At 53.3% G+C, this 26,074-nt stretch overlaps 1 protein-coding gene across 1 annotated transcript in view; it reads left to right on the plus strand.

Annotated features, from left to right (window-relative positions):
- The first annotated feature begins 11,962 nt into the window (after positions 1-11,962).
- SCRG1 (stimulator of chondrogenesis 1) overlaps positions 11,963-26,074 on the plus strand; it is a 76,056-nt gene continuing 61,944 nt past the window's right edge. Inside the window, exon 1 of the mRNA XM_077302482.1 lies at positions 11,963-12,013. The gene's annotated coding sequence lies outside the window, so the exon portion shown is untranslated. The remainder of the gene's footprint in view (positions 12,014-26,074) is intronic.

The following is a 26,074-nucleotide window of genomic DNA, read 5'->3' on the forward strand; positions in this document are numbered from 1 at the left end:
GCAGGACAGAGATTACGAGCTTCTTTTCTACAGAAAGAGGACCTGACCAAACCTAGGAAGAAAAAAATGAGGGCAAGATTATTTTTTTAGAAGGGGGGGAGGGCGGGATCCGGACTCTGATCCTAAGCATGTTTCCTCAGAAGTAGTTTGCAGCCGAAGGAAGAGACAGGACTGCCTTTGCTAAGGACATATTTATTGGTTTCTAATATGTAGTTATTTACCGGGACAGAAGTGCCGCACTGGGCCAATTCGGAAGCAGAGACTGCTTGGAGGGGGGAGGGGAGGGAGGTGCGTGGGTGTTTTCCCGGCGAGAAGATCTGTTTGTTTTTTGACTGAAGGGGGAAAATTTGCAAAAGGCTTTTTAAGAGGCTTCGGGAGCAACACATGTGCCACTGCGGAGGGGTGCGGATCCGGTTTTGTTGTGAGGGCTTTGGTCTCTTCTGCTCCCCCAAGCCAGCCGTGGTCTCCCTCTGGCCTTTCTCCTCACGATGGGCCAGGACGTGGCCTCGCCCTGGCAGGTAGCTTGGCTGGGGCCAGGCCAAGGAAGCCTTCGAGCCCCGTAGGTCGGCGGGATTAGGCAGGCAGGCAGGCATGATGGGGCCTCAAGCAGGAGATGGCCACAAAGCCGAGTATAGGGGGTGGGGGGGCTGCGGGGGCCGGCGAGCAGTAAGATTTACTATCAGAAGCGGTGTCCTTAATGTTCACTTTGTGGTTGGAGGAAAACTCTCCTGGGCCGCACTTTTCCCATTCCCGGCCACCAGCCCCTTTCTAATCCCGTCCTGGCAAGAGCTGGAGAACTGGACCCAATAATGGTTCTAATGGGGGAAGAAGGTTTGGCTTCGGCCCCGGAACCACACGGCGGCCAAACAGCCACAGTTCTCCTCGAGGCGACTCCCACGCCCTGGGCTTGACTCGCAGCCGCCTCCCGGCCACCTTTTCAAAGGCCCGCGGCCCGCTAAGCCCTGCCAGGCCATGCGGAAGCTGAGGGCAGGCGGTCCGGGGCGGGGAGGGGGCTTTTAGCCGGATTCTTCCTTCAGCGCAGTTCCAAGATCTTCTCCTCCGAATTTCACATATGTTGGATAATACATTTTCCTTTGCAGCTGGATCTCCCTGTGCAACATAGGAAATTGACTTGCAAACAACTGCTAAAGCACATTGAAAGTGTATTGTCCAAAGTGTGTGAAATTATTCTCTGGCCTTAAAAAACATCAGCCCTGGAACCAGCTCTGTGGTTTAGGATACAAACCTGTGGTTTAGGATAGGTCCTGCACTGAGCCGGACAGGAATGAAACTTCCTTTCCCCACCCCGTTCCACCCCCAGAAAGTTTGCCTGTGTCTTCGGTGTTTAAAAGAAAGGATTTGCCATGATTTTCTTCCAGCTCATGGGTTTACTCCTTCAGCCCCTCCCCGTCCAGGTAACTGGAAATCCACCTCGGCTGCCCCAGATGTCTCCACATGCTGCTCTCCTTTTAAGTGGTTTGCTCCCAACAGCCTCTAACAACGAGAGAGGGTCGATTTCCAGAGGCCCCTAAAAAGATAAGCAGAGGTCCTTTAGCCTGCTGGCCAGGCCTCCCGGACAATAGGAAGGTGGCGAGGTTACAACAACTGGGCCAGCCTTAGGGTCAGGCGGCTTGGGCGGCAGGGCTGCGTCGTGGAAAGAAACAGCGTCTTTCTTCTGCGGGTCACTCCTGCGCGCCCTGTGCCCCTGTGGCCGGTTCTGAGGCATGCTCGGGCCAGCAAAGGTCAAAGGCTTCAGGCTTGGAAACGGACCGAGCTGGCCGGCACCCCAACACGGCTGGCTTGTCCTTAGCCCCTCGGCCGGGGCCTGCTGTCCAGGGGCAGCTCTTTGGAAGATTCCGGAGGGAGGTTGCCTTCTTCTGAAGCGGAGCCCTGAGTAGCTTCGGAGCCAACCAACCTTTGCAGACGAAGGGAGCGCCAACTCACGGAAGCTCATCGTCCCGGCAAAATGTTGAGGGTCTCTCAGAGGCTGCTGCCGCTTCCTCCTCCAGCACACTGGGCGCTTCCCTCTGGGTTCTGAGAAAATCAGGACATTTTATTGCCCGTGCTTGTAGCATCTTTTAAAAAGTGGGATTAGGATATATGTGTTCCTAGCATCTTCTTTTTTCCTTTTCCGTTCTCTCATTCTCCCCCCCCCCCCCGCCCCCTTGCTCAAACTCTTTTTCTTTTTTTTTCGAAACTCCCATTTCTCAAACTGCAGAACAGAAGTCTTTGCCTGGCTCAGTCCCACAGAGCCAGACGATCTTTCCCACCCTGTAGCTGCAGCTGCCCCTCAAAGTGCCTCTTCTGGGCTGCCAGGGCACTAGGTGCCCGGAGGCCTCCCTGCCAGAGACGGGAGCCGAAGGGTGCGTCTGAGACCCAGTTGCAGTACCGGCCCGGAAACGAATGGTGGATTGAGCTGGGGGGAGGGGGTGCATGTATCGATGAGTAGTGCTTCTTGCATTTGTCAAAAATCCTAAAGGGTAAATGAGCAGACTGGGCAGGAGTCTGCCTTTCCCGAGGCTCAGTGCCGGCCACCTCTCAAGGGGGCAAGATTTGCTTGGCTGGGATCTGTTGCTGAGGGGATCTCAGTGGGGCTTGTTGGCAGCGGGGCTTTGAGGGGGTCTGTGAGATCCCAAGGTGGCAGGATCGTGCCAATGACCCACGCTGTCATCCACAGTCCCCTCCTGGCAAGAATAAATCTTCTTTTCAGTGAAGCCCGAATAGCCACCTAGGATGAGGCGCATTTCTATTACTCTTTCTCCCCGCTCCCCCAAGAGATCTTTTGGGCAAATGTTCTCTCTTGTGAGGGCATGGGACCGTCCTTTGGCGGGGGATGGGTTGGGACTCAGAGTGGAGAGGGGAGGGGGGTCTCTTTTAATTGCTCGGTAATGGGACTGGGGCTATTTTCTCAGGAGCAATCATTCCTGGAGCGCAATCGCAAGAGCCCTAGACAGGCCGGAGCCGACAAAAATGTAGCTTTTGACGTTAAAAGCTCAACGGGGAAGTGGGGCGGTGGAAGGTAAATTGATGGCCGATTGGGATGTCAGGAGCCCTGGCCCCAGATCGCCGGCCTGGAGCTGCACGCCTGATAAGCTCCGGCCGTGGCGCGCTCCTGCTGGGCCCTTCGGCCGCCTGCAGGCCGGGTGCGGGGAAGAGCCTGGCGAGGAAGAGACCGGCCCCTCTTCCCCCTGTCGCTCCAGAGTTCCTGCCGAGGTCACGCAGGCCAGAGCTCCCCCACCGCCCGTCCCTGTCCCCGGGAAAACCTCCCAGCAGCAAGCCAGGAGAGAGGAGGGGGAGCTGAGCCAAGGGCCACCTCCCGGCCTCTGATCGCCTCCTCGGCTTGGCCTTGCTCTCGGGCTGGCGCTACCGGCTTGTCAGGCAATCAGGGACAGGGGAGGGAGCCCAGCCTCTGCTTAGCCTCTACCCAGCAGCCTGGGAAAAGGGGAAGTCGAAGCATGGGGCAGTAGGGGACTGCCCTCCTTGGGAGCCCCAGGTCGTAGCAGACTTCGGGGCAGTGGATCGGGCCCTCTGCGGCGGGTGGGCCCCTGTGCCTTGAACGGGGTGTTGCTGAGGACTTATTTAGAAGAGCCCACATGCTGCCTGGTGGGGCCTTTCCCTTCATGGACCCCAGTCGAGGGTGAGGTGCCACGGAGAGATTTCAAGGCATTTCCACCCGGGTGCGACTCCGGCACAAGCTCAGAGCTCAGAACCGGACCGGCCAGAACGGCCAGCTGCCTTGGGCTGGGTGGGAGTGGGGGCTGGAGCCCAAGGAAGGCGGCTTCAGTGTGGAACGGCGGGCCCCCTTCGTTGGCAGTAGCTTGGGTGGGGTCTGGACGCAGAAGTGTCATCAGAACCGACAGCATATTTTTAAAGGAACCCTTCGCATGTCACGGGCGTCTTGAGAGATGTGCAGACATAAATCATCAATAGGCTCTGTTTTTGGAACGGTGTTCTCATGCTCTTCAAAACTCTCCTTCTGGAGTGGAAACCTGAAAAGAATCGCATTTATCAAGCTGAAGTCACTTCTTCCTTATTCTTTTGTGGGGTGTGACGGGACTGCTGTGTGACCACGACAGGGAGGTGGGCTGTATTTTGGAAAGGGCTGCCTTTGGGGATGCTTGCAAGGTGAGGAAGATCCTGCCGCCGCTTTCCTGGAACTAAGCATCACAGGATTTCCTAAACTTGCCTAAGATCAGGGCTGACCATCTCCTGCTCTGCCACCCTAAATGCATTTCTGGCAGGAATGGAGGCTTCTGGGTTTTCATGGCATTTCTTTCTCAAAGAAGGAAATCTGGGAGACATTTGCACTGCAGCCCTAAGGCCGAGTTAAAGCCTCTTCAACCCTTTGGCCCCAATGGATTCCAAAGGGAGTGGCTCACTGTCTTTAGGGTTCCACTGCCAGGCTTCCATCTTCCAACCCTCTATTTTCAATGGGCAGCTCAAGCCAGGAGGAGGGAAAGGGGCCGGCAGGCATTCGGATCCTCAACACATTGCTTGGGAGGCCTTGCCTCTGATTTCAGCTCTACCCCTCCGCCCACTGAGTCCTCCTAACTCTTTCTTCCATTCAGCAGCACATGTAGAATTCAAAGTCGGCCTAGGGCAGGTATTCAGTGGGGAAGGGGCGTGATTCCTCAGAAGCGGAGTGTGCAAACGTATCTGGAACTTACTTCCAAAGAGTCGGTATTGGCGAGATGTGCCTGGAAATTTAGGTCTCTTTCAGATGTGCCGAGCACAATACGTTTAGCTGTGCAAATAGGAAGCAATGGAAACGGGGTCGATTATTCCAACGTCAGGGGCTGCAAAATAAATCAGGGCTTTTATTTGGCGGGGGGGGGATGCCCCGCTCCTCTGCTGCGGTTCTTTCAAATGCCTTTGGACATCCGTAGCCATGACGCGCAGGACTGTTTGTCTCCACCTTGTTGTTGTCCTCGGGAGAATTTCTAAGGTCAGACAACAAAAGTTGAGTCCCATGGCACCCTTAAGACCAACAAAGATTTATTCAAGGCGTGAGCTTTCGAGTGCAAGCACTCTTCCTCAGCCACAGACACATGCGTGCAAAAGCTCACTCCTTGGATAAATCTTGATGGTCTTAAAGGTGCCATGGGACTCACCTTTTGTTGTGCTACTTCAGACCAACATGGCTAACCACTTGAATCTAACGTCAGAGTTACGGTTTAGGGGGGCGACCTCCTGGGTACAACGCGGCTGTGCGGTCTACGATCACCGTGCTTTTAGGGTGCCAATAGTCACTGTTGAGCGCCATGTAATTTCCTCTGCTGGAGTCCACGGGATTAAAGCCGGTTTTGCTTTGGCTGAATTGTGCCCGGTTATTTTCAGTATCTAAATCTCATCTGTCTATCACGTTTTATTCTTCCAAGGAGCTTAGTGTGAATTGCATGACTTTCCAAGAGATTCACATTCCATGCCAGGTATTCTCTGTCCGGTGAAGTTAAAATATTTGGACTCCGCTCTGCTAGACTTTGCAGTTGCAGGGAAGCGGTTCTTACCCTCATGTCCCAACCTACACAGACCGTCTTCCCGAATAGAGCTGTTTGGAGGAAGCGCCCTTCATTGCAAGGGGACCTTGTTTTCCACAAGCTGCAATGTTTGGTTGGCCTGGGCTACAAGGGCCCTATAAGCGCCAAATCACGTCGCTTTGCTCACTGCATCTGCCGACGTCAGAGTGGTCTATATTACAGTCACGTGTTTGTTGTCACTGCTACGGTCCTGATTAATATTATGTGGAAATAAATTTCCTGCTGATCTGGGGGGAGGGGGGGTTACCCCCAAGTCAGTACGTGGACGACCAAATTAAAATCCTTATTGAATTCAAGGGGCGGTTTGGGGATATTGAATTGCACCCAGGCCTATAAGGTTCCTGTTAAACTCTACAAACTTCTCCAGGAGTGCTCCCCCCCCCCCAATTGAACAAATGTAAGCAAAACATGTTTGTGGCTGAACTGCACATTAAGGCACACTCTCCTTTGTTGCAAGGTATCTTCCCCAGCACTGTCTGAACTGAGCAGAATGCCTGAAAAGCCGTTGTTTTTGCACGGAGTCGTCCCTTTTTATTCGCACTCCATGGCGGCCTCCAAGAAAGCTCGCTGGCCCGAAAGAAGGAGCCTTGGGCATCTCTTTTGTTTCAGAATCTAAATAGCTGCCATCGTCTTGTTAAACGGCTAGATAAGAAGGTTAGGTAGGAAAGGAAACGTTCTATTACTCTTCCCTGCATATTTGGAAAACAGCAGATGTGCATTAGGAACGAACAATAAAACTCTAGGAACAACTGGATCTTGCTCCAAGCACCAGGCCTGACCTTCCCGGTAGCTTTGCGAGGTTTTGAGAGAGCGGAGAGAGAAGGCGGCCTCACCCTCGCCCCCTCGCCCCCGCCTGTCCAATTTGCAGACGTTTCCTTCAGAAGCGGATAATGATCCTTAATCAGGCCTCTTCTTGAAGATGGCGTCAGGCTGTGGCTAGGAGCCATTTGGTGGTCCGTTTAGGCTGACCTTTGCCAGGCCAGCTGGGCTTCGACTTTGACTTCATGTGGCTTGAGCCAAGGGGAGGGGGGAGCTGTTAAGACTGATTTTGCAAAGCTAAACAGCCCTCCCTACTACCCTACTACGCTGGTGCTCTCTCTCTCTCTCTCTCTCTCACACACACACACACACACACACACATTTCATTAAGACCAACCAATGCAACACAACGCACTGTGCCCGGCCTTGTAAGGACTTGCGCTGTGTGTCTTCTTCGTGTGGTTGATAAAGGGCACTGCATGGCTTCTCTTCATCAGTACAAGGACTGGCTTCCAAGGCACCAGTCCTCTTTCTTCCACGTGTGCTAGCAAACCTACCTGAAAGGTGTCCATTCGCCAGCTGGCAGTAGAGAGGAACTCAGTGGTTTCTGCCACTGTTCCTAATTCTGTTCCAAGGAGACCTCAAGCCTCTGTCAGTCCAGTCACTCCCTTACTCACTCACTCACTCACTCACAGGTGAGGAAGTAGGTTCTCTTTCTCCAGCAGCTCCAGTCGTCTCCATTTCCCATGGGGCAATTAGGGTTCTGCTGTTTCCTCATTCCTGCCCTAATGGAGATTAAAGAGCGGTTGTTATCTGAATTATATATTCACATAAATTCTGAGGGAAGGTGGAGACTGGGGGGGAGGGGTCCAAAGAGAGCCTTGCGGGTTTCTGAGACCTTCCTTTCTCTCCCCAAAGGCTGGCTATATGTGTCTTTTCCTCCACCCCTTGTTTGGCCTGTGGAGCAGTGGTTACACATGTATTCGAAGGCACCCAAGACATCTTGATATTTTCTGTTAAGGCCATCTGGCAATAATTAGAGCTTCCCCCCCCCCAATTTTGCCAGAAGAGCCCCTGCGGACCCCTTGACGTCACATCTGACAGTGAGGAGCCCGCCTACTCCAGAGGCTGAGGAGGGATGGCCAAGCGCCTGTCCCAAGGCCCGCCGGAGCCTAGGCCACCCGCTGGAAAGCAGTGCCTGGGGGAGGCTGGTTTCCCCTCCCGGCCAAGACCGCATTCTCCTCCTGCTTGAGTTTCGGAGCCGGTGGACTGGCTCCGGTTTGTTCTTTCCCTTTCCTTATTCATCGGAAGGAAAGGTGGGCCACCGAGGAAGCCAAGTCCATCCCTGGCTAATGGGGAGGCACCGAGAAATCTCTCCCAGCGTTATCGGAGGGCTGGGGCTGGAGAGAATCTGAGTCGGTCCTCCCAGTCCTGCGGTGCATTTATTGACTGGGCAAACGAACACCAAAGTGGGCTCCTAGAGCAGGGATGATGCTGTCTGCAGTCTTGGCCCCAGAACTTAAGATCTGACCAGAAGCGCATGTTAATCGCACAATGCAAAAAAGATCTCTGAGCATGGGCAAAGTTCAGAGAGAGCGAGAGAGAGCAAACACTGTTCAAAATCCTCCTTCCCTACCCAGAGTAGAGAGGACTATGCCAGGGCACTACTCTGTGAATGTCACTGTGCAATCCTAAACACAGTTATACCCCTTCTACCCCCTCTGATTTCAATTGGTGTAAACAGGCGTAAATCTTTTTAGGACTGCCCTGTGGCAACTGGGCCCACCTCAGCTAGAAAGGCTTCCTTCTGTTCAGGCAATTTGAAACACAAAGCAGGAGGTGCAGAGTCCCACCCACCCCCCATTGGCTGGTAGGCACAGAAAAGATGGGACCAGGGAGGGGCAGGGTCCTCAGATCTTTCCTCCAACCCCCCCCCCCCCCCGTTGAATGCAACCGGCCTCCTGCCAGGGCCCAGGTATTTGGGTCGTTTCCTGCTGCCTTCCATTATCCTCTCACTAGTGGGTAAGCCGGGCTGGTCTGATGCAGAGGACAAGGACTGAATCTGGGGCACCGTGCTCAAGAGGTCAGCTTCTGTGTGCACCTTCACATCCTCAGACACCGCTGGGCTTCACGGTGCGCCTGGACTCGAGCTTGGTTCAATGCTTCATTTTGACAGGTTCGGGCTATTTTCCCTTTTAATACTGATAAAGGTACCTCAAGTCCAGCGGTCCTCTTTACAGAAGATGGAGAAGCTGAAGGAGGCTGCGATTTAATTCTCCTTCAGGAAGTGGAAGAATGACAAGAGAAGGCCCACAGCACCCAGTCCTCAGCAGCCTGGGCAGGAAGAGAGAGAGGTCCTGCAAAACTTCGGCCCTCCGCCCACAAAAAATCTCCCGTGCAATCTAAACAGGCAGAAGGGATCAGGCCGTGTGCTTGTGTGTCATGGGGATTCCCACGGTTAATCTGGAACAGAAATGCAGTTTAATCGAAGAGATCCTGTTAGCAAACACATCACACTTTTCTTTGCCTATCGCAAAGCCAACACAAACCGGATAAATCAGCGGAAGCGAAGAAACCCAGCAAAATCTCCCTTCCACAGAGGGCGCTTTATCTGAGCCTCACAACCGCAGCCGAGGGTTTGGTATGGCCGAGGGAGGCGGAAGAGGAGGCAGACTGCAGTCTGGAGAGGAAAGAGGAGGGCTCCTTGCTAAACTCGGGGATGTAGGGAACGGCAGGCCGGGAGATGCCCTGGAGGGTCATGGATCTTCTGGGATCCTGGCTTGGGGGACGGGGGAAGGGGTGTGGCTAACAAGAACGCCTAAATGGCAGTTTCTCCAAGAAGGGCATGAAAACAGCCCAGCAAAACAGAGTGTTGCATCTCCCCACTCTTTCAACTCAAAAGGCAGAAATTCAACAGGTGCAACATTTCCAATTTCTTCTTCTCATCTCCTCAAATTTTACCCAGTCACCAAAGGGGGAGGAGTTGGTGGAAACAGTCATAGAATCCAGCTGCTCCAGGAGTAAAACCGTCCAGGGTCTAGGGTTCTACTTTTGAACTCCATGGAGGCTGGGGGGAATCTGAGCTGGTCCTCCCAGTACTTATTTCCAAATCTTGTCTCCCCACCATATTCACAGGGAAATACATTCCATAGAGTATAATAATCCTTTTGCCAAAGTCAATGGGCAAAGGATTACATCCCAGTAGCTTCATCCTCAGTAACTGGGCTCACATTTCAGTGGGATTTCACTGGGGAACTCCTTTGGGTGCAGTGGGGAGCATGAGGTCCTGTTGATATCTGTGAAGCAATTGGGATAGATTCAAGTGGGTAGCCATGTTGGTTTGTACAACAAAATTAGAGTCCAATAGCACGTTTAAGACCAACAGAGATTTATTCAGGACTTGAGCTTTTGAGGGCATGCATTCTTCCCCAGACTTAGTCTTAAAGGTGCTATTGGACTCTTTCTGTTGTGAATAGAATCATAGAATCATAGAATCATAGAGAGTTGGAAGGGGCCATACAGGCCATCTAGTCCAACCCCTCACTCAACGCAGGATCAGCCCAAAGCATCCTAAAGCATCCAAGAAAAGTGTGTATCCAGCCTTTGCTTGAAGACTGCCAGTGAGGGGGAGCTCACCACCTCCTTAGGCAGCCTATTCCACTGCTGAACTACTCTGACTGTGAAATGTTTTTTCCTGATATCTAGCCTATCAATTGGATTATTTATCTGGTGGGTGTTTACAAGGGCCAGATGGTGTGAGAGTGTGCAAGAGAGACTGCGGGTGGGTAAGTGGGGGATATATACCTGAGAAGACAGGACAAGGAAGTTTTTGGTATAGCTTCCAGGCTCTTGCTCCCTGGCTGGGTAAAGTGGCAAGGGCCTTTCTTGATCAGTTGCATGTTTCAAACTCACCATGTCAGACAAAACTGATTCTGCAATAAAAAAATGTTGGATGAACCAGGAACCCGCTTGGAACCAGGTTCCATGTGTTGAGGCTACCGGAACCAGGCCCACCCCCCTGCTTATTTGTGAGGCAATCAGGTCTGCTTGGAACTTGCCATCATTGGAGACATTCTAGCAGAGTCAAAGGGCCCGAAAGTCACAGAAGAGGTGCTAGAAATGGGTGATGGCCCTAGAAGTTCTTCAGATGTTTGGATAATTTGTTTCAGTGTGCCGTCTTGCAAACCATAATTGGGTGGAAAGATGGCAGGGGAGAAAACACATTTTAAATTTAAAAAATCAAATAAATAGAACGCCTCCCTTTCACTTCCCCCTGGGCACCTTAAAATGTCTGAGCCTCAGCCCTACAAACACAAGCAGGTCTAACATCAGGACCCAATGAACCCAATGGTGGGGGTGAGGGTAAGTCTAATTTTGCAAGCTCCACACCCTCCTGCTGATTTTCTGGGAAGTAAAGGCCTGGAGCAAGCCTGGCGCGGCAGTTAAAAGGAACTCTGGACACTTGGGGGTGGGGTCCACTTCGACTTTCCTGGGATGAACAGAGCTCTGTCTCGCCTGCAAGCCCCACTCCAGGACACAACAGCTGGCTCCTTCCAGTCAACCCGCCTTTCCGCTTCACCTGCCACTCAAATTCCAGCCAGAACAGGATGATCCGAGGCTACTGGGGAGCACAGCCAGTCAACCTCAGCAGCTTCCATCCGGGCAATGCGCCCTGCTGGGCTCAGGCCGGCAGGGGAGAAAGGCCACATGGGAGGAGGCAGGGATGCTGCTCCCCCCCCCCCACCACAACTACTTCATTTCTCCAGGGCAGCAGGAGACACGGGTGGAATCAACCACAGGCAGCAGAAAGGGGAGTCCTGTCCCTCACTGGGCAAGAGGGCAACACCCCATCCCCATTGAGTAGCCCTGACCCTGGGTGCTGGGCAGCTGCGCGCTCCGGTTGCCCCCTCCTGGCGGCGGAGGAAACTGCACCGTCAAGTCCCCGCTGGCGTTGGCCGACTCCGCGACACTCCAATGTGGGTCCCCACCCTGGTATCGGGTGCCTCCCCGTCCCCACCCTGGTATGCCTGGCCGGCCACCCAGCCCCAACCCCAGGCTGACCAAGGCAGCCCCTGCGTAGCTTCCTAGACGGGGCCAGATGGGGCTATCCAGCTGAGGACCTCCTCCTGACCCGCCCCCTCTTACGTCCCACCAGTCCAGCCCAGAGTGAATTGCGACACACCCCTTCCCTCGCGACGCTGGAGCAAGAGAGCTGAGTGGCCCTGAGAAGGCTGCCTCACACTGGGCGGAAGGGTGGCACCGCTCCCGGATGGCCTTCATCGCTGGCCAAGGAAGAGGCCCTTCGCCTTGGAGCCCAGATTCAGATGGGGGTTGCCAAGGGTCACTGAGGGACCCCGGGGGGGGGGAGAGTTCCAAAGGGCCGCGGCCAGGGGTGGGGCTCCCATAGCCCCTCCCTTGTGTCGCCTCCGCCTGTTGCCAACCTTCCCCCGGCCCAGCTCACCCTTGGAGCTGCCTGCCCCCCGCCCCTCCCCCCCAGGCGAGTGTGCCCAGGCAAGGCGGCTGTCAGCCGTGACAGATGCCAGACTCCGGCGCTACTGGAAGGCGGATTGAGTTTCCCCGGCGCAACCTCGCCTCCTGCCGCCCTCCCGCCTTTTTGCCCGCGGCGTCCTCCAAAAGCCTTCCCCGAGCCTGCCACCCCACTCGCATGGCGCGCAGCTCCGGGGCCGCCCGGGAAAGCCACACGGAGGAGACACCAGGTAACCATGCTGGCTTGGAGCCGCTTTTTGCCTCCCCCCCCCAACACACACACACCAGGCGGCGGGAGACCGGCGAGTCGCCCCCTTCTCTCCTGCCTCCGCCTCTTCCTCCGCCCAGGCTAACAGAGTCCTTTCCCCCCAGGCAAGGCAGGCGGCTGCAACGCCCGCCCACCCCTAGTGCCTTCTTCTCTTCACCCCCAGGAAAAGGCGGGGAGGGGGGCAGCGGGGGTGGGAGTTCCCAGCCCGACTGTCCCTAGCAGCATCGGTTCCCGGGCTCCCTCATGTGCCGGCACTGAATGGGAACAGCCAACGGCCTTCAGCGGTATTCTTCTTCATCTTCTCATTGTGATTTCACTTCCTCTCCTTCGGGCCATCTGCATGCTTTGAGTTGCCAGCTCGCTGGGTCTGAAGGAACTGGGCTTCTCCTAGAGCCTGATCGAGGGGGGTGGGAGATGGCGAAGGGGGGGGGGGGTTGGAGGTGCGTCACTGTCAGAACAGCCTCGTGCTACTTCCAAGTAAGCACTCTGAGCGCTCTCATTTGACCCTGACTTTGCATAGCAAAACAAGGGCTACGGGACAGTCCCCGTGTGGGGCGCTCAGACGCTTCTATCTAGAGACTCGCCGGCCTTTTTCTATGGTTTTCCCGCGATGCAGGCGGCTGACCCCGAAGGGATGGTATGCAAAGGATCTCTTGGGATGCGGATCTCTTGGGATGCCGTCCTGTGGGCGCGCAGCCTGACACGCTGCTTTAAAGGACTTCCTCAAGAAGTGTTCTGCCTCTCCTTAGCATTGCAGCTCTAGGTTTGAGAGCAAGTCCCAGGAGCCCGCTGAGGACACAGGTCGTGTTGGGGGGGATGCTTGGAAATTAAGTCGGGGAAACCCATTATTTGGGGGGGGGCACTGCATCTAGCAGGACCTTTCCCAAAACTTGTGTAACTCAGAAGCAAATCCCACTCGCTAGTAAATGAGTTTAGGAATGCAGCCTTGTTTTGTTCGTTTGTTTTTTGAACATCCCGAATGTCCACAGTTCTGTCTTCTCCGGGCTTACTAGGGAGTAAAGACGCACATCCGCAGATTCTGCTGCACTTTCCAGACAATGCAATCCATCGGGCTTTCACATGTAGCCAGGGAACAGAAATTGGGGCGGCAGAAAGGGTCGAAAATACTGCCCCCTCCCCTCCAGTTTGTCAGGTCAGAAATACACCCATCCCCTTAAACTCAGCTGTGTGTGTGTGGGGGGGGGGAGTTGTTCGGACTGTGACAGATTCTCTTGGAACTCCGTGTGTGTGGGGGGGGGGCTGTTACTGACAATCGCGTTGTTGAGATCGCTCAGTAGATCTGGCTTGCTTTTTCAGCCTCTTAATATGGCGGCTTTCAGCAGGATCTGTTTGATCTGTAACTCCCGCTCTGTAGATTCTCCCCCCCCCCTCCGGCCTCCCCAAGGGTGAATCTGTCGGGATCATCTTCAGGTGCCGCATCTCTCCTGGTCCAAGCCGCATCAAAAGCCATTGGTATTAGCTAAGATTACCAGATGCCCTCTTTTTAGAGAGCTCCCCTTGTTTTAGTGTCCCTCCTTTTGGGGGCTGGAAGGTTAGGGATATTCCCAGTTAGCAGCAATTAGCACAGCTTAAATAATAGAGGCTTTTAAAACGAGATTTGTCCTAGTGACCCCAGTAGTCAGTGGGGTTTTTTTTTTTTGCCTTTCAAAATATGGTAAACCTACCCTAGGAGGAAAAGAGAGTAGGGCGATTGGCGAAAGCGCTTGCAAGAAGCCTTCTCGGTATCTTAAGCCAGGAAGTCCAAAAGCAACACATAGGACAGCCTAGGACAGCTCGGGAGAGGTCGGCAGATCAGGAGGGTTGGCTGTGCTTAATATTTGGATGGGAGACCATTAAGAAAGCCCAGGTTTGCCAATGCAGAGGCAAGCAACAGCAACCCACCTCTGTTGGTTTCTTGCTGTGCAAAACCAAGGGGGGGTCATCTTCCCCCCTCTGGCACTCACATTAAGGACTTGTGCCCGATCCAGTGGGGCTTGCTTCCAAAGAGGTGTAGAGCTCTGATGCCCCTTCTTGCTACAGGTCAATCGCAAAAGGTGTGGATGAACGGAGACCCTCAGACGCGCACCCTGACGGGTCATAAAAGCTTCCCGCTAAACTGGTGGGGTGGAGGGCTTTGGCTTGCCAGCCCTGGGATGAATGGAAGGGCTTTTCTTTCCAGACTCTCCCCCCCCACTCCCTCCCCCCCCCCTTCCCAAGCGCTTGCCTTTAATTGTGACCCTGGGCTGGGCCACGAAGTCTCCTGTTGGGGGTCGTTAGCGGTGGCTGCATTAGCCGGGCAGACCTCCCAAGTGGCCCCGGCCGGCCGGCGTGTCAGCGCGAGAGGGCTCTGCTCCTCGTCCAGTCGCGCCCTCATCAAAGTCCCTGGCTCCAAGGAGCCTACAGGCGTCTCCGGCGGCCGACCAGGAAAACAGTAAACAATTTGTAGCCTCCCTCCCCGGCGCTCCCTCGCTCTGTGTCTCCGGCTTGCACCGCCACCATGTTAGCGATCCCACCTCTGGAGAGATCCAGACACTTACATCCCCCCTTCTTCCTAAGGATCCCAAACGATTTCCTTACATTTCCGATTGCCTTAAGAACATGACAAGAATTTACAACGTGATTTTAAACAGCCTTTATACTCGCGGTTCATTTTAACATAGGCTATTTTAAGCAAATGGAAATTGAGTGTGTGCACGCGCGTTCTCTGTAGGCATACATGTAATCCCCCTCCCCCATTGTGCAGGCACTGCTAAGAAATAGAAATAGACTCGCTACCTTCCGATCCACAAGACAGTTAAGGCTGGTTTGCTTGCCTTTTAAGGCGATCTCCTCCGGTAATGGCAAGGCTGGGAGGCGACAGAGAGAGACTGAGTAGCAATTATTCATTAGCGCTATTCAATTCAAGGGCTATCCATAGATGGGCTGGGGCCAGAGGGGCAGGCAGCCCATTGGCGTGCAGTAGCTGTAAAGACCAGCTTGCAAGAGAGTCATGTCAGCAGAGAACCCAGATTTGCGTTCTGAGATGCAAAGCCTTTTGCGATCCCATGGAGCTGAAATTAATGGCATTTAATCCAAGTAGACCCAGGTGCCAATTAAACAGGAGCAGCAGATTTGAAGCAGAAATAAATTTAGCAGGGGGATTGCTTCCCGCGTTAATGTAGGATCATCGTGGAGGCAAGTCCTTTCAGAGTACAGATTCACACGTTCCCTAGACGGAGAGGTGCCACTGTGAAAATGCAGGAGGGCCCAACTTTGGGGGCCAGAATGCGTTGTGTAGAGCTCAGACGCCTAAACGTTTTATCATCCAGTACCCCAATTTCTCTGTTCCTCCCAATGGAGAGATTGGGGGAAAGGAGTCCCTGAGAGTGTACAGAGTTCCTCCAGAACGGTGGAGGGGTGGCTGGGAAGGGTCCCAGGCGATGTTTCTCGGAGGTGAGCATGAGTTAAAGAAGAAAACTGCCAAACCGCAGTGCGAATTTAAGACCCGCTCTTTTTCTCACTCACCACAGAAAGTGAGGTGCCTATTGGGGTTGGGGGAAGTAGAGGCGGCAGGGACCACCCCCCATCCACGCCAACATCTCCAAACTTCAGTAGACAAAAAACGTGTGTGTGCGTGCCCCACGCACCTCTACCGTGGACCAGAAGACAGATGGGTCCCAAAGCCAGTCCACAAGAGGTCAGCGGGAGAACCAAATTGTACACGCTTTGCTTGTCGAATGGGGATACTGCGCAGGCGCACAAGCCAGCCACTGGAAGATTTTAAATTAGCTGAGATCCTGACGTTGAGTTTAGATAGTTCTTGGCTTCTAGAGACTGGCAGGTCGTCCGAACCCCGGGAGTCTCCTTAGAGAGAGGGCGCATTTGTGGAGGGACCCGGGGAGTGCATCTGCGAATCAGCTCTAGGCTGGGCCAGCTGGTTAGCCGCTCAAGCTCTGGGCGGTTGACACAAAGACGGTCCCCAGAAGACATTTATGTGATTCGGTGTTTATCATCAGTGAAGCTGTCACCATTTTAAAACAGCCTCAAAAGCCCCGTGGCTTGCAGGCAGAGTCAGCTGCTTAGAACAGGAGGTCAATGGGTAAGGATGCTACAGCTCTCTTTCGTCTTAATTTGGGAGAGGTTATGTTTGGGGAGATGGCGAGACAGTTATAGGCTAATGAAATCACCGCTTTTTGTCAACAACTCGTTTCCATCGGAAACCCGAGTGCATTTTTAAAAGACAGGCAAAGACTGCGAAGACAGAATAATAAAAACCCCGCTTGAGCCATTGCAAACAATGCAATATGAGATCGGAACATTCAGGCCTCGAAGGAGCCCAGAGGTTTCAGCAAATCTCCAGTGTGGTCAGCCCACAGGATCGGGTCCCAAATGATGCCCTCCGAAAACTGAAGCAAGACCGAACCCAAACTAGCCTAGCCTCCCCTTGCATGCATATTTACTTGGAAGTAAATACACCCCCTCCCCCTCCCTCAGGATCCGAAACAAGTCTTCGGGCATTGTTAGCGGAGCTCCGAGGTCAGAATCCAGGCTCCAGCTGGGGTCTGAGTCGCGATCAATTCAAACGAGATGAATTTGGCGAACAACCCAACCCGGCTCAGGCTGCATTGAGCAAAACAGCCTTTTGCCCCTGAAGGAGGGACTGGTTTGTTCCGCCAACGACTTGAAATCACCCGTCCTGTAGGGCGGCTGGCGATGGCGTCGCCCGAGAGTTATTCGGAGACCTCTTGCGCCCCTTCAATGCTGCGGATGGAAGCATTCCCACTGGAGTGAGTGAGGGATGCCGAAAGCACCGGGAAGACGGAGGGCGCCTGAGAAGTGGCCGCTTGCCCCCCTGCCTCCGCCAAGGAAAGAGACCTGAGATGGCCTCACTCTTCTGCCGGAGCAGCTCTTGTTCCTGCCACGCCGCCGTTCTTTTCGGTTCCTTGCCTGCAGTTCGTAACCCTCTCGAGTTGCAGACTGCGCTTTAAAGTGGATTAGCGTCACTTACGTATGATAGAGTTTACTCCCAGTTGCATCTAAGACTGAACACGAATATCACGTGCTCCTGATCGCGTCACCTGCATTCTTGAAGCACTGCAGGTGACTCACGATCAAAAAACAAAAAGCAGGTCCTTATCTGGAGGTCGTTAAATCTTTCAACGCTTTTAAAAATATTTTGGGTTTTTTAATAAAAAGATTCACTGGACTGTACCCACTTTGATGTTCCCCCTCCGACAGCTCCTCTGGTTCCTTCCCCCCCCCAGCCCCCAAAGGCCGGAGTAGCAGCATGAGGCTTCTTCCGTTCCCAAGACGTTTGTGCACCCAGTTAGTAGTACCAGGCTTGTCTCCTAAAGGCCACACAAGCAACAACCATCGATCTCCGGGTACAAAGATCTCCCTCTCCCTCCCTCCCTCCCTCCTTCTCCTGTCTGCTTATCATATATTTTAGGAGATTTATCAACTGCTAATGTCTTTGAAGTGGCTTACCCATAATACTAACAATAATAATAAAATATAGCTACAATACAAGGAAGGATTTGCAACGATTAATATAAATGAGGTGTAGGGAGGAAAAATTATAATTGCAGATTTTAAACTAAATAAAACATCATAAGAAATAGAGTTGGTTCTTGTATTCTGCTTTTCTCTACCTGAAGGAGTCTCAAAGCAGCTGAGAGGGTGAGGCTGAGAGAGCCCTGATATTACTGGTTGGCCAGAACAGCTCCATGAGTGTTGCCCAATTGGATCCCTCCTACACGAGGGCTGTGGTCACCCAGCTGGCTGCATGTGGAGGAGCATGGAACCAAACCTGGCTCACCAGATTAGAAACTGCCATTCTTAATCAGAAAAATAGACCTAGCATTCAGGGTACAGGGAAGGGTGACCTCAAGAACAGCCAGACCATACAAATAAAATTACCAATGTTTTTCCTGGATGTGATGAAGAAGCCCAAACTAAGGCAACAGCAAGGGCCAACCCAGGCAATTTGGTAGGTGAAGCCCAGAGTCCAAAGGCTCCCCAACTCCACAGCAGTTAAGAATGCCAGAGATCTATGCTGGAGCATGTTGCAGTCTTTCTGCGCACTTAACTGGGACTAAGCTCCTGAAACCAGTGGGGCTTTCATCTGTGGAAACACACTTAAGATTGGACTGCAGGTCTGCCTAAAGGATAGGCATAGTCAGGAGCGGGTGTCTGTCTGCCTGCCCTCAATTTCATCCAGATCTGTCTCCCCAGATGCTGGGATGTGCTGGAAATTTATGAGGACAGGAAGGGGAGGTTTGGGGGGGAGCATTTTGGACAGGAGAGCAGTTTTTATATATTCATTTTCAATGGCTGGAAGTTGACATAAAGTAGGGGGGGGAGAGAAATACGAATGGAGAGGTTCAGCCCTTCTATGTGAAAAGCCTGCTCAAGTATCTGCTCAGAGGCAACCTGCTCTGGGGTTATGGACAGTGCTGCCACCTTAAACAGAATCAGGCCCTTCAATTGCACTCTTTATAGGGTTGCAATCTTGTTTGTGGGGAGCCCATGGTTCAGTGTTGAGGGAAAGGCCATTTGTATATGCCTCAGGGACACCTTTTCCTCCAACAGGCAGCACCACAGTGGAAAACCAAATCCTGAGGGTGGCCGAAATCAAGGGCCGGTCCGGATGAGGGCTCAATCGGAAGGCGCAAAGTTCCTGGAAAGAAAGGGCTTCGGCCGATTGGTTCCAAAAGCCAAACCGGCTTTTGTTAGTTGACACTAAAACACTGGCCAGACTGGATTGTGGATCCAAAGGAGAGCATGATCTCCTCCTGGTTGTAAACTGCACGGAGCTTTTATTCCAACCCCAGATCGATTCAGTCCCTGCCCTATACACAGAATGCGATTTCCGTTTGGATTTTGGGTGATTTAAATTTTCCTTCTGCAGCAAGAAGAATTGATCCAGAGTGACCCTACCTTTATTGTGCAATATCTTGGAGTGTTTTTAATGCTCAATATATTTTAAAATCCGGATTGGGAAACCAAGCTCCATGGTAGAGAACCTCTGATAGGCCACACCTGGTCATGTGACAAGCTTGCCTTAAAGGAGAAGCCCCTAATTTCTCTCAACTTCTGTCAGTCCTGGATTTTTCCTCCCTCCTCTGCCTTTTTCGATCTTCTCCCCCACCCCTCCAAGAAAAGAAAGAGGCTCCCTGCCTGGCTCCTCTCCCCCCCCCCTTCAAGAAAAGAAAGAGTCTTGGCTCCCCCCCTTCTGAACTACTCTAACCACGTGCAGAAGACTTTCCTGTTTCAGTGGGGAAGGGGGGGGGGAGAGAAAGACCCGAGTTCAAAGCAATCTGAATTCAACAGGATTGACAATGGAATAAAGAAAGTAAGTGCAGACTCTGCCCTGGTGATCCGAATGGACACTTAAATGACCCTTCACAGTTGCAATCCATTCCTGTGCCTCTCTGAGCCCGTCAAGTCTCAGAACCCACTAGCCAGGTGATGGGTGCCTGCGCCTGCGCCAACTGCCACCAAGGGGACCCTTGGCCTAAGGCAATCCTGGTCTGCATTCAAGGCCGGAGGCATTTGTCAGTGGCCAGCCCTTGGCTCCCTCGGTATGGAGGCTCTGGAATTCCTTCGCGGGCTGCCCTGCAAATCCTCCCCGAGGCCTTTCTGAGCTGCTAGCTTGTGCCGCCCAGGGCGAGATATGGAAACTGGAGTCCCTGCCTCCCCCTGTCTTTCTGAAGGTCAACGGTTTCACATAAAAGCTGAGCAGCTACTCGAGATCAAGCCGCATGGAGTGCGGCGGAGCTTGTCGGTCGACATATGGATCAGATCCGGCCCAAGTGCTGTTTTCATTGAACTAGTTCCTGCTGGAGGCATTTACTTTGCAAGGCCATTCCTGGGGCACTTCAGACCAAGGCGAGAGGATCGGGTGGGTGGGTATCCTTGGGCTTTGATCTGGTCTCAGCCCGCTCTCTCCTCGTTGCTGTTAAAGGGGGGACAGACTGTGTGCTATCCCATGGGCTCTCCCTGACCAAAAGGACGGGGATCCCGACAAAGAAGCTGGACTTCCCCGGTGACTTAAGGCTGGCTGTGCGTTCCAAGCTTAAAAGCCCGATTCCAGTCTGGCAAAAGCCGCTTGGCCCCTCTGCCCCAAGCCTCCTTGCCTGACCTCGCTCAAATCCCACTCAGAGGTGGGGAACTGCCTGCCAGTTCCGGGCGGATTAGCCCAAAGAGGCGCGCAGGGAGCAGCAAACGTTTTGGGAAACAGCCACCGCTTCCCTCAGGCCGGCCCAAGCCCAGTACAACAGCAGGTAGAAAGACCGATCTCCGATCTTGGCGCTCGCCCTCAGTCCGCTCCACCAAGCCCTTCAGACGGATCCAGGAAAGCATCCAGACTAGCCTCAGCGGAAATCCAGCCCACCATTGGCAGCAGTGCTGCTGCTGGCTGGTGACGGCAGGGCGCACAGGTTCGCTGCCCCTAGTTGCACGGGCATCCATGGGACAGTTTGCGCATTGACAGAGGGGATTTGGACCTGGCCTCCCGGCCCACCACGCCGGCTTCCCAAAGGAGGACCAGGCCGGGCATCACCATGCGCAGGCCTGTGCTGAGGACAGAAGTGCCCACTGGCAATGGCACCAAAATGTCCCTGGCGCAAGGAGTGCTCTCCACAATTCAGGGCTCAATGACCCCAAGCAGGCACCTTCTTATCTGAACCCTCTACCTACCCCACCCCGCACCCCCCAGATTCTGGAGGTAACTTAAACACCTGACTTTTGCTTTGGCTGGGATCTGAGGAAAGGAAAACCTGGCAGAGTCTGCAAAGAAAGATTTGGATCTTCTTCTCCATCGAAATCCATGCCGTTGCATCTGACGAAGAGTGCCTGCGCAGTAAAGCTCCTTCCTTGAATAAAACTTCGTTGATCTTAAAGGGGCCACTGCACTCAACATTTGTTCTGTTGATTCAGACCAATATGGCGGCCCCCTGGAATCTTTCCCCATGCCGCTTTCTGCACATTCCCCAGTCCTGAGATGGGTTTTGGGGCAGATGACTCTTGACATTTATTTGTGGCCCGATCCTGGCACCCAGCAGCCCCAAACTAGGTTTGCTGAGTTGTGAAATCCAGAATTAAAGGATATTCAGCTTTCTTCCCAGACAGGCGAGCAAAATTTAAAAGGCGTGTCAAAATCTCCACTCAAGAATCGCCTCTCCTTTTGCCCATGTTCTGCCGGGCATTGAGATCCATACATGCGTTCAGTGGCTGGCTGTGCCATGGGCTTGTTTTTGAAGGTTTCACATGGAGTTGCTTTAATGGATGGGGTTTATCAGGCAGATGCTCCCAAGGGTCTTGGCTGAAGGCGGCGCATAACTCGGGTGCGTTTCAGTGGATCTTAAGGGAAAGTGGATTCCAGCCTCATGGCGCTTAGTGTGGGACTGCTTATGGTAAACTGTCTGGAAGAAAGGCCGGCTCCTTCCCTAGAATGTTGGCCTCCTCGAAGGAAGGGGAAGATCTCAAGACACCCTCCCTCGGAGAAGTCATAAGGATTATTTGGGGGGGGGGGCGGGGAACCAGCCACTCACAGATGCATAAAGCGACGACTGCCGAGTAAAGGAAAGTGGAAGGATTCAGCCAACAGTCAAATCTCTCCCCCCAAAGGCAACCAAGGGGAGGCCTCTCCCAACCCTGTTGAGTTGCAATCCTGAAGGCACTTTCCTGTGAGTGAGCTCCATTGAACGATACGAGTCTTGCTTCCGAGTAGACCTGCTTAGGCTCGTTCTCTCAGGAGGGCGTTTGTTTTAACTGCAGAAGGAAGTTCCACAGCCTGCTCTGCCTGCAGCCTGAAGAAGCCCAGTCTGCCAGAGCACAGCTGGGGTCGCCAGTAAGGCGGCCCAAAGAACTTAGCGCAGAAGCTTCATCACTCTTTTTTGGTATGTCGCTTTGCATCTCAGCGGCAAATCACAAACGTACCCTGCAGTCGAGGAGAAGCGGCATCCTACGAATACAACAACCCCCCCCCCCCCAATCTCCTACAGCAACCCCCCCCCCCAATCTCGTATCGCAGTGTGCGTAAATTCCAGACCACTTCAGGCATTCTTCTCACGGGTTTTATATATTAGGTTGACCCAAGAACAACATTTCCTAGAATTTCAGCTCCCACCGCAGAAGGAGAAGCGGAAGAAAAGGGAGAGATAATGGGGCGGAGGGATTTAACATTTTTTAATAATGGTTATCTGCTGGGACTGTAATCTTTGTCCTTTGTGTTTTGCTTCCCTGTAAATCTCCCAGCTGTCCCTCAGGCCAGGCCTCAAGTTCGGCCAATTCCCAGCCCGCGCCTCGAGGGAACTCGAGCGCCACCCATTGTTTGCTTTTGGAAGAGCAACAACAGAGAACCCAGACAAGTTTGACTTTGCCAAGAGCCGGGCTTGAAACCGACAGGGTTGGCCAACTCCAAAGGCCTGAGGGGCTCTCCAGAGAGCGATTTGCATGGGAAATGCATCGGATGGACTGCAGTAATCACCTCGAACGACCCTGCCGGTACAAAATCTGCGGGAAAGACTCCGCTAAGGTGTTAATGGCGAAGCGGTGATTTGCCAAATTCTGGGCTGGGGCATGCCATGGAAGTAAGTCCCGTCGGTTTAGGATTGAGGTGTCAATGAAAGACAGTGTTAAAATGACCGAACTCTTCAGAAGGTGGAGGGAGTGGGGGAGCGTTAAGAAGAGTCTCATGAAACTACAGGGTGACTAGGAAGCCAGGGAAGAGTCAGAAAGAGCATCAGAAGAGCCCTGCTGGATCCGACCAGCAGCCTCGGGCCCTAAAGTGTTAAAAACCCGCTGCTATGACAAGACTGAAAACGTTAAATTGAGGGAGGGTGGAAGCAAAAAGTCTGGCTGCAGGCAGAAGCAGGACCAACCCGACCTTTTAAATCTGCTCCCGTGCTGGCCCCGCCCACAGCCAACAGGGTGGCTGAGCTGCCACATGCCTCCCCCATGTGTGCCACTGACCTGCAGATACTCTCTTTCTTGCTCCAGGGCTCTCCCCACCCGAGCAACGACCCCCCCCCGTGCCATGGGGGGCATGATGGCACTTTCAGAAGAGAAGGCGGGCAGACACTCTCCCAAGGCAGCAGAAGTGCATCCCTTGTAACCTGTGGGAAGGGCTGGAATCATGTCTCCGCTGCCCCTTTCCTCATAGAGCTTCAGCTGGGTCTCCGGGCTGGTCTGAAGCAACAGACCAAAAAAGCTGGAGCCCAGGGGCACCTTGAAGCCCAGCTTGGCAGACAGTTTCGTTTGCAGCCCCCACATCCCGTTGACTCCGAAGTAGCCCGTTGGTTCCTGGAGAGGGGGGAGGCCTCCCAGGGGATGAAGAGTCCCTCGATGCCAGACTCCCCCTGGGCTCGCCTCCCAGGCATGGAGCCTTCCGTCGGCAGCCTGACCTCGCTCCCGGAGCAGCCCGGCCAGCCTCCCCTCCCGCTCTCCGGCCTGACAGCTCACCCGGGCCCTAATGAAGACGAATAAGCTGCTCGCCGAAGCTGACGACAGACCGTCCCCACGGAGGATGAGATAACTGCGCTGCAGACCAGGGCCAGGCAGGGCGGGAAGCGCACCCAAAACAAACCTCCCCTCCTGCCAACGGCACACAGGCCGCACGGAAGACCGCGGGAGCTGACCGCAGGTCCCGTTGGGAGAGGGAAGGCCCGGGTCAGGAGAAGGCCTTCCTTTCTGAAGGTCAGGAGGAGACTTTGCTTTCTGCTAGGCACCCTCGTAATGCAGACTCCCCCGCTCCTCCACATGCAGCCAGCTGGGTGACCTTGGGCCAGTCATAGTTCTCTTGGAGCTATTCTCATGAGGCAGTTCTCTCAGAGCTCCCTCAACCCCACCCGCCTTTCAGGGTGTCTGTTGTGGGGAAATGAAGGGAAAGGTGTCTGTAAGCTACTTGGGGACTCCTGGCAGTGAAAAGTGGAGTATAAAACCAAGCTCTTCTTTGTCTTCTTCTGGGTTAAATCACTTCAGAATGTGGGGAGGGGCTGGAAGCTTAAATGCTCATCCATTAAACCAAGAAAGCCAAAAACACCTTTCCTTAGAAAACTAGAGTGTCAGGGAGAACTGCTCCTGTGTTGCCTCCTACCTCTAGTTCTCTCCATTCGGGCATTTCTCTCATTCAGTCTTTTGAGCCATTTGAAGTGGTACCCTCCCCCCCCCATCCATGCATCAGCCAGAGAGAAAGACCTGACTCTCAGCCCCCAAGGGTCTTGATGTCTTGCATTGTGACCACCTCACTGGGAACTCAGTTTGCCCAGAGGTTTTCCCCTTTAAAACCACCGTTTACATGGCCAACGAGGCCCACTGCAGGAAACTGTGATGTTGATAGAAAAACACCTTTTTAAAACTTGGGCTTGAGAGTCTATAGTCTGCTTTGGTCTTCACGGCCACTTCAAGAGCTTTGTCTGAAAGGCAGAAATCCCTTTAGAAGCAGATTCACACAGGCAAATCCAGTTTCAAAAGTAGGTCAAAGTACCCAACATGTGCAGAATTACCCTAACTGAGTGGCAATTTGACCATCTGAAATCTGCCGCTCCAGCTGCTAGACCACATTGGCTAGTAAGAGGGGACTAGGTGCCAGTGGGGTGGGGCCCCTTTTGCCAGTGCTGTAACATGTCCGTGGGTGACAACATTCCTGCTGGATGCAGCTGGGCCACACAGCTGGCTGGACTGTCATGTGGGTGGCTCCTGCCCTTGGCAGCCAACTTCTGCTTCGAGCCCCTCATGTCCTCTTCAAGAGAACGGGGACAAAATGGATCCTGTGATTAGCTCGCTGTAGGAGCAGGTTGAGCTTGGAATTCCCAGTGCTCCATCAGGGCTACTGAAGAATACTGTGCAACTAAACCGACATTCCAAATTGAAAGTGTTGCTTTCCTACCTCCAGGTCCAGCTTGGTTAAGTGAGGCAGTTTTTAATCCAGTGAGCTGGGCATGATTGCTTGCTCCTCCACATGTAGCCAACTGAGTGGCCTTGGGCTAGTCACAGTCCTGATGGTGCTGTTCTCACAGAGCAGTCCTGTCAGAACTCTCTCAGCCCCAGCTGCCTTACAGGGTGTCTGTTGTGGGGAGAGGAAGGGAAGGTGATTGTAAGCTGCTTTGAGACTCCTTCAGGTAGTGAAAAACAGGATAGAAAATACAGCTCTTCTTTGTGACCCACACACACACACACACACCTCATGCTTTGATAAAATGACAACAGAATAAAACAAATGATGTCAGGGAGGGGATGATACATTCAAAGGCTACAATGTTCCCTCCCCCACAAAAATGATGGGTTTTGAATTTGTCCATTTTAGAGTCCACAATGCTGCTACAGGCAGGAAGACCTGGGCATTGGCTTCATAAAAGTAGAAATCCCAAAGGTGCAATTTCTTCCACCGAACACCATTTTTGCAAAGCGAAAGCTTCCATACTTGAAGGCTGTTGCTTTCGAAAGTTCTGAGTATGTTGTTAAAAAGTGGAGCAAGAAGCATGGGAGGACCTTCCTGTTCAGCAGCTGAATCCTAGGGGGTGTCCTCTGCCCCACTGCATGCAAGCCCAAATGAATAGCTGAGCCCCTGATCTATCTTCTAGCACAAGGAAGTGGTCCCGTGAACTGTCTCTGATACTCTTTCCAGGTGCCTATCCAAGCCAAGCAACACAACAAAGGAGACCTGTGATTAGTCTCCCAACAACTTTTATAAAACAAAATGCAAGAGAAATACAAAAGAATGCTTAGTACAGCTATTTATAAACATCAACCAGTAATGCATGATGATTCCAGCTGAAGCAAACACCATCCACTTTGCAGATAAAAGGTAAAGGTATCCCCTGTGCAAGCACCGAGTCATGTCTGACCCTTGGGGTGACGCCCTCCAGCATTTTCATGGCAGACTCAATACGGGGTGGTTTGCCAGTGCCTTCCCCAGTCATTACCGTTTACCCCCCAGCAAGCTGGGTACTCATTTTACTGACCTCGGAAGGATGGAAGGCTGAGTCAACCTTGAGCCGGCTGCTGGGATCGAACTCCCAGCCTCATGGGCAGAGCTTCA

Source organism: Paroedura picta, chromosome 10 (assembly GCF_049243985.1).
Source record: "Paroedura picta isolate Pp20150507F chromosome 10, Ppicta_v3.0, whole genome shotgun sequence".
NCBI classification, from domain to species: domain Eukaryota; kingdom Metazoa; phylum Chordata; class Lepidosauria; order Squamata; family Gekkonidae; genus Paroedura; species Paroedura picta.